The following is an 11050-nucleotide window of genomic DNA, read 5'->3' on the forward strand; positions in this document are numbered from 1 at the left end:
GTGCAAAAAAAAAAAAGTAGGGCAGGTTTTTGCTGATTGGTTGTTTTATTTCACAGCAGGAGCATATTCTTCCTATTTATTTTCAGTTGATTTTTGCTTTTGGAATGACCATGACCCACGAACACAGACTTACTTTTCCCCAAATTCCATGTTCCAATGTGAAAGCAGTTTCATGAAGTTTTATCATTTTACAAAGGAGAGTCAGACATCAAGGCGCATTTACAATTCCCTTGTGAGTACGTCGGAGGGGTGGGCACAGCAAGACGTGGGAAACTTTTCCCATAGGCCTAAGGTGCTAAAAAAATCGAAAACCATTAGAGTATGTTCCTAAAGTTAACCACAAAGATCTATTCCCTTATTTGGCCATTTTCTCCTCCCGAAGTTGACTATCAAGTTCCAGCTAATTAAAGTGATTAGTAACCTAAAGATCACATTGGGCTTACCTAACTATCATGCTCAATTAAAATTAAACTTCTCATCCTAACACTGGTTTTCTCCCTTTATCCTTATAAACCACCATTTGCCTATAGACCTTGTCTGTGTTCTCTCTATCCAGAGGCAGTATTCCTTTTTCCCTCTAGGACAAATACCCCTTCCCCCTCTCCCTCCTTCTCTTCCCTCTCTTTCTTGTTCTTTATCTCTTGTTTTTGTGCTTTATCTCTGCCCCCTGTCCATCCAGGACAAATGGATCACTTTTGTTCAGAGAATTTGGTGTTCTAGGTCTAGAGTCAACACCCGTCTCTTACACACAGTCTCTGTCTTTGAATGCCGGCCAGGTTCTCAGTGCCTTTGAGAGCTTTCTACTGTCATGACCACTCTTTCTCCATTTTACAACAATGCTGCGATTCCAATCAAAGCCCAGGATCATCTGTTTCTCTGATTCACCAAGCAGAGGTAAAGGGAAGCTGATGCTGCTGACGTGAAAGAGGAAAATGTCCTTGGATCCAAATGAGCCCAGCAGCTGCTGGAGATTTCAGTCTTTACTCCATACCTGGGAACAGCTCACTATAAGTGGCATACACTCCCCAAAAGTGTTTTTATCATTTAGTTATCAAACTTAGGGGGAGGTAGACACAACATGTGTCTCAAATTTGGTCTGAATTACCCCCAATAAACCTCTAAAAAAGAGCCCATTTGAAAGTAGAAAGCAGAAAAAGAAAAGTTATTTCCTGTGGCTAAATAGGGAGGAAGGATGAGGAGATCCAAGACCCCTTAAGTCTGTCTGGGATCCTGAAATGATATCAATGTTTAAATGGAAACCCAAGGATACACATGTCCGAGCAGTCTAGTCAAGGTGTGGCCCCATCCTTCACTGGTCCATCCTTACCCGGGCTTCTATCTTATCCTGTAAGGAGGTCTGACAAGTTATGACTCTTTCCAGGAGACAAGTTCCCCCTCATGGTTGGTGATTTTTCCTTCTCCCAGCACAAGATTCCTGGGGAAACGTCCCATTTCTTTCGGGTGCATTGTGTCTATAGCCTGATAGATTGGGAAACACAAGTGACTTTTTTTGGATTCTAAAGTTTAGAATCTAAATCTACCGGTTAGACAGTTTTGTTTCTGCCCAGCTGGTTACCTGGACAAATGTCAAGATTCCTTTTATGTAATTTTTTGATATCAGACATAATTGTGTAGCCTGATTTGACCCATGAAATGTAGATGGGATACTTGTCCTTTTTAGATCGTAGTTATTAAGAGCCTAACAGTATGCAGGCTGTTATAATTAAATACTCCAGCATTTGGAACTCACAGTTGTGATGTTTGAGAAATCCAAGATCCAGTGATTGGCAGATTTGGATACAGTTGCTGTATCCTTACATCACAGGGGGTGTGAGTACCGAGTCTTTGCAGGAGAGAAAGTGGAGGAACAAAAGAGGATGGTGGCTTCATCTACTCAGGCCTTTAGAGACACTAATCTCTTTATGAGAAAGGTGCTTTCATGGCCCACTTCCATCCCCAAAGCTGCTAATTCACGCTAGTTTGAGTGAAGTTCGTATGCGTGGATGCTTGGTCCCTATTGTGTAAAACTGTTTGGGAAGGATTAAGAGGTGTGGCCTTGTTGGAGGAGGTATGTCACTGGGGGTGGGCTTTTAAGATTTCAAAAGCCCATGCCATTCCCAGCTAGCCCTCTCTCTCCTTCTGCCTCATACTCATGGGTTAGATCTATGTTCTCAGCTACTTCTCCAGCACTATGTCTGCCTCCTTCCATGATCCCTGCCTTGACGGTCATGGACTCACCCTCTGGCACTGTAAGCAAGCCTCCAACTAAACGCGTTCTTTTATAAGTTGCCTTGGTCCTGATGCTCCCTCACAGCAATAGGAGAGTAATTAAGGCAGTGTTGTATCGAGGATTAGGTTTCAGCGTGAGATTAGTAGAAAACATATGTATCCTGCTGTAGTTTTTGTATATCCCTTTGTTGTCTATCTTCTTCGAGGACATTTCAGAGGGTGATACTTTTTAATGGTTCAGTTGCATCTCTGGATGAGGACACCAAACTCTGGCAGTAACTAAAGATAAATATTTACCTTGTGTTAAAGCACTAAGGTTATTTCTTGAGCCTCCATAATTCTCTATGTTTTGTGATGCAGATTCTTAATTAGTAATAAGAATAACAGTGAATCAAGTTGATAATTCATAACACCCTATCTTGTTCTGTTTCAATTCTCTGAGACTTCTATTTCTTCCTTTCTAAATAGGCTATGTTTCTATCTGATCTGATCTTTCTGTATCTCTCTATAGTTCATTTAGAACCCTCCCTTTCTCAGCCCCTTTTTCCTCCCCTCTATCTCTCTTCCTTCTCTTTCCTTCTTGTTCTTTATTTTGTTTTTGGAGACTGGTCTCAAATTAATGATATTTCTGCCTCAGCATCTCCAGTGTCAATGTTACAGAGTTACTTCTGATCCTAGAATTCCCGACAGATTTTCACTTCCCATTTAAATTATTTGTTCCCATTGGGGCAAGCTTAATTTTTAATCAAGCCTTTTTTTTTTTTGACTGCTCTGAGGGCCAAACTTTCTGAAGTCATGGGAACTTTTAGAGTGAAGTGAACGTAAATGAATTACTCATACTAGTTAATGTCTACCTTCAAGAATCTCAGTGTTGGATGGTTCCTGTTTCTGTTCCCTAAGAGAGCAGTATTATTATATTCTATAACAGGGTGTTTCGCTAAATAATAAAAAAGAAAAGGCACTATGCCACACTAGCACTGGCTACTCTCTGCTTCCATGGCTAGCCCCACGCAGCATCTGCCCTATCTCGTGGCTCTCTTGCTGAGGACTCTGCTCTGTCACAATTCCTAGTAAAATTAAAACTATTGAGGCTTGTACTTTATCAGTCAGATTTATGTCAGTAAATTCTCACCCCATAAAACATAAACCCCAATAAACTCAAAGCCAATTGATATTGATATAAACTGCCCACCTATATAAGACAGTTGTCCTGTAATTATTCATCCCTTATAATATATTCAAAGCTACCTGTGGCTATTTAAAGCCACACTGATCTGGGTCATCCTTCTCTTCCACTATCTTCTTTCCTCCCACGTTCCTTCCACCTTTCAAACACTCTGTGCCCGCCCTTATTTTCCACGGTCCAGTCACAAGTTCTAGCCTTGTCTTTCCCTGCCCTCACCTGCTTACAGATAGCAATCTACAACAGGGTTTTAAAATTACCTCAGCCTCACACAACTCTTCACAATGAAATGATGTGCTCACTCTCCTACTCAAAGTCTCAGTAAATAGTTGCTACATAAATGCTAATGCTAGCTAAAGACATATAATTGTGGCATACATGAGATCTATTTTAATTTGTACAGTTTTAATACTGTATATTTAATCTGACTGCAGCTTTTTACAGTGTGCTAAAACACCTATACCTTTATCAACAATTTATATATTAGACATGTACAATTGTATTTCTTTAGAACAGCATGTTCATTTTCTTTAGGGGTCTTTTTGCTCAACAGTTCTGCACTCATATTTGTAAATATTAATATTTTAATGTTTTCTATGTGCAAACAAAATCTTAGTTAATCTTACAGCATTTGAATTAATGGTTTCCAGTTTTATTTTCTCTTAACTAAAATGGAAAGGAAACATTATGAACATACTATAAAATTTATAATTTATGAAATAACTTGCAGACTATTATTCATAATCCCCTTATCTTAAGTAATATTACTTGATAGGGCTTAGTTTTCATGTATATCCATATTTTTAGTGGGAAAAGAGATGAAGACAAAGAGAAAATACACAGAGCTTCTTTTTTCTGCTCAACTTTGTTACTTGAAATGTTTGGAGAGAAGGGACGCTTTTTCAAGCTGTGGAGGCACCAACAATGGACACCCAGAAAGATGTTCAACCACCAAAGCAGCAGCCAGTGACATTGAGGAGAGTGTCACACCCAAGATGAAGTAAAATCCAGGGATCCAATTAGATGCAGAGATGTGGATACAGAATGAAGAAAAGGACTAAAAGATTGGTGGTTTTTGATGCTCAATGAAACGGGGGAGTACATCCATACATTTGCCTCATGGATGGTTCTCTTTAATGTATAGCATTTAACTTAGTTTACTTAATGTAACTGTACACCTATGATTGCATTTTAGAAATGCAATTGTATTTTAACACTTTGTATAAAGGAAATTTTGGTTCAATTTATGACTTAATTTATTGTTCTTGTAATTCCTCACACAGTGAAGATTAAAAGTGTTCCCCCCCGAAAAATATTTGTAATATATCTTTAGGATTATTAATTTTAATTAAAACTTAAAGTTTAATGTATTTTCTTAGATATTGCTGTTGCCTCCTTTGTAACTTTGGTTAAATTACTAAAACTGATTACTTTAGAGGTCTTCACATATTCATTTAACATACATCTATTGAGCACCTAATAAATATTAGTCACAATGCAAGTCACTATGGGTATAATGATAAATAAAACACAGACTTTGGCTTCAAACTCTGCACAAGTTAATGAGATCATTGATTATCAACGTAATTTACCATTTTCTCTGTTTCGTGATTTCTGGAGTTTAGAAATTTTAACACTACCTTCATCTTTCACCTGCTTGGACAAGTGTGTTAAAACAGTGATGTAGTGAACATAAAATTCAAAGTAGAAAGTTTGTATTCTGGCTTAACTTACCCACAATCTGTCAACTTTTATAAAATAATTAAATTCTGAGTAATTTTTACTCTCAAGGCAGATTTATTTCAGAGGCTGTAAATAGGATTCAACTTTAAAAGCTACAGTCTTAATTCATTTTCTAGTGATGCACTAAGGCATCTTAACCATTGTGATTAAATAACTTATAAGTTAAAGCGTTTAATTTGGGACTCACAGTTCCAGAAGGTTAGAGTCTATGACCGTGATGGCAGAAAGCATAGCAGCAGGTAGGCACAGGAGCAGTGCCCCAGAGCTAACTTGATCCACTAGCATGACACAGAGAGAGAGAGCCAATTGGGAACTATGTCCTCAAAGACTGTCCTCAGGACTACAACTTCCCCAAGAAGTGCACACCTAATCCTTTCCAAATAGTTTCACCAACTTGGATCAATTCTGCAGAAGGCATTCTTATTTCAAACCAAGACTTTAAGTAATCTTCAAGTAATTTATATGTTGAAATCTATAGAAGAAAAATTATAATAGGTCACATTTGCTGGCTGAATTATCACCCTTTTTATGATCATTGAGCTAATTACAAATGTATCATACTCTTCTTTAGGCTATGCATGGTCTAGACTATATGTTATGATAAGTGTTTCTCAACCTTAGCAGCACATTATAATCATGTGACTAATATTAATCATCAGTGAACAGGTTTTATTTCAGACTAATTACAGTCAGACCTCAAGGGGATGGACTCAGCCACCAGTACTTTATAAAGCTCCCTAGGTGACTCCAATTAATTTGAGAATAAAGGTTTTGATTCATTATCTCATTATAACTTTATAGAAAGTACACAAGTTGAGGAGCCTATCTTTGTTTTTTACAGAGGAAAATTTTACTCAGTAAAATGGGAGACTTTACTCTGCATCAAATACCCAAGTCAGGCCTAGGATTAAAATTCTGGTTCATCTTGTGTCAGAGACTCTGTCTGGCCTGTGTTCTTTAATGTGCGGTTAGATCCCTTTGCATGTATTGTAAATGGGAAGGCTAGGATAGTGAGAGTATGGAGGGCTGAATCACAGCTTTGTAGAAGTCTTCTCTTGGAGTTATGCTTGAACCCAAGGCTTTCTGAACACTAAGCGCTGTTTAACTCACTGCATCCCAAGCCTTGGGAGTTTTCTTTCTCAATATGATATGTTTTCTATACATAGAAATAATTATACTAACAGAAGTGTTAGGAATGTTATGAAATTTAAATTCTCAGTCTTACAACAAGGAGGACCTTGATCCTATATGTCACAAAAGTGTGGGCACAAGAAAGAGGAATGGGATGAATGTTTAATAATTGCTTTGTAAAAGAATGTAAAACTGCAGAACTTTGTTTATAATTTTCTGAAGCATATTTTTCCATTTTTAAAAATTTTTATGTACATTGGTGCTTTGCTTACATGCATGTCTGCGTGACAGTGTCAGATCCCCTAGAACTGGAGTTCCAGATAGTTGTGAGCTGCCATGTGGTGATGGGAATTGAATCTTGGTCTTTTGGAAGAGCAGTCAGTGGTCTTAACCTCAAAACCATCTCTCTAGCCCCATTTTCTATTTATTTATCTCCAAAGCTTACCTATTATTTTGTATTTTGTTGAATACTATAAATACAAATAGCCTAAAGTTAAACTCTTTCAACTGAGGACTATGGAATGGCTGAGAAGCACCCAAAGAAGTGCTCAACATCCCTAGTTATCAGGGAAATGCAAATCAAAACAACCCTGAGATTCCACTTCACACCAATCAAAATGGCTAAGATCAAAAACTTAGGTGACAGCAGATGCTGGCAAGGATGTGGAGAAAGAGAAACACTCTTCCACTGTTGGTAGGGTTGTAAACTGGTACAACCACTCTGGAAATCAGTCTGGAGATTCCTCAGAAAACATAGTATTACCTGAAGACCCAGCTATTGCACTCCTGGGCATTTACCCAAAAGACACTCTAACATATAACAAGGACTCATGCTCTACTATGTTCATAGCAGCCTTATTTATAATAGCCATAAGCTGGAAAAATCCCAGATGTCCATCAACTGAAGAATGGATACAGAAATTGTGGTACATTTACACAATGGAGTAAATTAGAAACAGCTATTAGAAACAATGACTTTATGAAATTCCTAGGCAAATGGATAAAGTTAGAAACTATCATCCTGAATGAAGTAACCCAGTCATAAAAGAACACTCAAGGTATGTACTCACTGATAAGTGGATACTAGCCCCAGAAAGCTCTGAATAATGAAGAAACAATCCACAGGCCTTATGAAGCTCAAAAAGAAGAAAGGCCAGAATGTGGATACCTCAGTCCTTCTTAGAAGGGAGAACAAAACAGTCATGAGAGGAAATGCAAGGTAAAATAGAGGAGCAGGGATTCAGAGGCTGCCTAACTTGGGGATCCAACTCATATGCAACCACCAAACCCAAGCACTATTGCTGATGACAAGTAGTACTTTTTGGCAGAATATAGGGATGCCTCCTCAGGGGCTCTGCCAGAGTCATACAGATACAGCTGAGCATGCTTGTAAGCTAACTACCGGACTGATCACAGGGACCCGAATAAAGGTGCTAAAGAAAGGTCTGAAGGAGCGGAAAGGGGCTGCAATCTCATGGGAAGAACAACATTATCAACCAACCAAACCATCCACATCTCCCATGGACGAAAACACCAACCATTGAGAGCACATTGAGAGAGCTATGGCTCCAGTTGCATATGTAGCAGAAGATAGCAGTGTTTGGCATCAATGAGAGAGGAGGTCTTTGGTCCAGCGGAGGCTCATTTTCCCAATGTAGGGGAATGCTAAGGCACTGAGGTAGAGATGGTTATCAGGAGGGAGTGTACCTTTGTGAAAACAAGGGGAGGTGGAGGGGGGATGGAAGTGGGGTGGGGAAAGGGGATAACATTTTAAATTTAAATACAAAGAGTATCTAATTAAAATTATGTGAAACTAATATATTTAGCCATAAGCTTTTAATAACTATGCTTAACCTGGTGATATTATTATGCTTACAGATGTATTTAAATATATTTCCATTTCTAGATATTACTCTCTGAAATACTTATTTCATTTATTGTTATTTAAGTTTTTTTTTTTTAGATCCTTTAAGTGCTGTTCTTTCCCTATTCTTTTCCTCTACAGTTTTGGGAGTTGCACTAGAATTCTTACTTGTAAGAGGCATAAACACATTCTAATAGGAGCAGAAAATGAAAAAGGAAATGTTGAGATGTGTGTCACAAACTAAGAAAGATATGGAAGGAGGCAAGACAGAAGAAGGCTGGTATTCTAAAACTCTAGATTAGGGAACTGAAGTCTAAGCTGAGACTATCGGCTGTCCTCCAGCGCAGCCTCACTCCTGCTGGAGAACTACTGAAGTGTGGGACACTGCACATTGTAACCAGCCAGACCTGCTCATTTGTCCCCAATAGGTCAGTTACAGGACTGCAATGGCAGACAGAAGCAATGTATTCAATGTGACCAAGTTTGTCAAGAGGAAAAAAGAAACCCAGTGATCTCCAAGTCCATTTTGGGGGACCCGAAGGTACTGAGAACAAATAGAAAGCAATAGATATGTATGGGGGGGAGAGGGGAAAGGGTTAGTCAAGGTGCACTTTCTCAATTATTATTTTCTTAGTTTCAGTCTCTTCTGAATGGTACTTTGACAAGTCATTGAAATTGTATGAGGCTCTGGGTGTGGTGGTGAATGCCTTTAATTCCAGCCCTTGGGAGGCAGAGGCAGGTATATCTTGTTGAGTTCAAAGCCAGGCTGGCCTACAAAACAAGTTCAGAACAGCTAGGACTATTATACAGAGAAACCCTGTATCATAAAAAAAAATGTGTGAAACACCTTTCTTAAACAAAGTTTCCTTCTGGCTGGCACCAGAGTCCTGTTCTTTTCATCTTTCGACATGGGACTCCTAGGGGATGTTCCTGTGTCTTGGGGTCCAGAGTCCTGTTCTTTTCATCTTTCGACATGGGATTCCTAGAGGATGTTCCTGTGTCTTGGGGTCAATGGTCTTGGTGAGAGGAGCACCAAGCATCTTTCAGTTACGTTTATTCCTGATAGGACAGTTACAGCTCCACCAGTTTGTTGCCATAATTACACCTTCACAGTCAATAAACTCAATTCTTTTTTGAGTGCAGCAGAACTTTATTGAGAGTATTCAAGAGAGTAGGGAGGGATCCCTAGGCCCCTATTATTATGAGGGTCTGGGATGGAAATTGTGAGGGAAATACTCAGTGTTGGGGGCTGAGTTGGGATGGGACTCCTCAGCAACGGAGGGCCCCTCTCTTGTTCTCAGTGTCCTTGCTGGTGGGTGGGTGGTCCAGGGTTTCTTATTCCTTAGAGGCCATGTAGGCCTTGAGGTCCACCACTCTGTTGCTGTAGCCATATTCATTGTCGTACCAGGAAATAAGCTTCACAACGTTGTCATTGAGAGAAATGCCAGCTCTGGCATCAAAAGTGGAAGAGTGGGAGTTGCTGTTGAAGTCACAGGAGACAAGCTGGTCCACAATGTAGCCTAGGATGCCCTTTAGCGGGCCCTCAGCTACCTGCTTCACCACCTTCTTGATGTCATTATACTTGGCAGGCTTCTCAAGGTGGCATGTCAGATTCACAACAGATACATTGGGGGTAGGAACATGAAAGGCCATGCCAGTGAGTTTCCCATTCAGCTCTGGCACGACCTTGCCCACAGCCTTGACAGCACCAGTAGATGCAGGGATGATGTTCTTGGCTGCCCCACAGCCATCACGTCACAGCTTACCAGAGGGGTCATCCACAGTCTTCTGTGTGGCAGTGATGGCATGAACTGTGGTCAAGAGCCCTTCCATGATGCCAAAGTTGTCATGGATGACCTTAACTGGGGGGGCAGGGGAGCTAAGCAATTGGTGGTGCAGGATGCATTGCTGACAGTCTTGAGTGAGTTGTCATATTTCCCATGGTTCACACCCATCACAAACATGGGGGCATCGGCTGAAGGGGAAGAGATGATGACCCTTTTGGCCCCATCCTTCAAGTTGGCCTCAACCTTCTCCATGGTGTTGAGGACTCCAGTAGACTCCACAACATACTCAGCACCAGCATTACCCCATTTGATATTGGCGGGATCTCACTCCTGGAAGATGGTGTGGACTTCCTGTTGATGACAAGCTTCCCATTCTCAGCCTTGACTGTGCCATTGAATTTGCCATGGGTAGAGTCACACTGGAACATGTAGACCATGTAGTTGAGGTCAATGAAGGGGTCATTCATGGCAACAATTTCCACTTTGCCAGATACAAAGCAGAAGGCAGCCCTGGTAACCAGGAGCCCAATGCGGCCAAATCTGTTCACATCGACCTTCACCATCTTGTCTAAGGAATGAGGTTGGCATTGCATGAGAAGATGCGGCTGTCTCTGAAACAGGGAGGAGCAGAGAGCCAATAAACTCAATTCTTATTGCTTCTACTTATGTCTCTGTCACTGCTGTTTCAGGAAATTGACATCACTCCATTGTGCAGACTGCTATTTGTTCCAAAAGACTTGCATAGGGTTGTGTATTTTGCAGGCCTACATCTTGTTCCTCTGTACTAGTCTCTGGAGGCCCAGGAAGAGAGGAACGTGACCATTATAGTCCCTGTGGTCTGGGACGGGCCCTTTCAAACTAGCCCACCATCAAGTAAACACTTTATCCTTGAGAAAAGTCAGAGATGCTTCTAGTCCTGTCAGTGACCTTTTCTTTGCCAAAGGCCAGAGATTTGGGAAACAATTCAGTCAAAATGTGTTTGGTCCTATCATGGCAAGAGGCAGATGTGCTACAAAGAAAGTCTGGTTTCTCTTCCGTTATGAGAGCTTCCCTTCCTGGACTCTCTGTGTAAGGACCAAATTAGAGAGATCACCTGGTCAACTCGCTCTCCTC

At 40.4% G+C, this 11050-nt stretch overlaps 1 pseudogene across 1 annotated transcript; it reads right to left on the minus strand.

The window, feature by feature from the left end:
- Positions 1-9485: 9485 nt before the first annotated feature.
- Positions 9486-10500, minus strand: LOC308434211 (glyceraldehyde-3-phosphate dehydrogenase-like; annotated as a pseudogene). Its single transcript has one exon. The product of its transcript is annotated as a glyceraldehyde-3-phosphate dehydrogenase-like (transcript).
- Between the last annotated feature and the right edge of the window lie 550 nt (positions 10501-11050).

Source organism: Micromys minutus (genome assembly GCF_963924665.1).
Source record: "Micromys minutus genome assembly, chromosome: 21".
In the NCBI taxonomy this organism is placed as follows: Eukaryota; Metazoa; Chordata; class Mammalia; order Rodentia; family Muridae; genus Micromys; species Micromys minutus.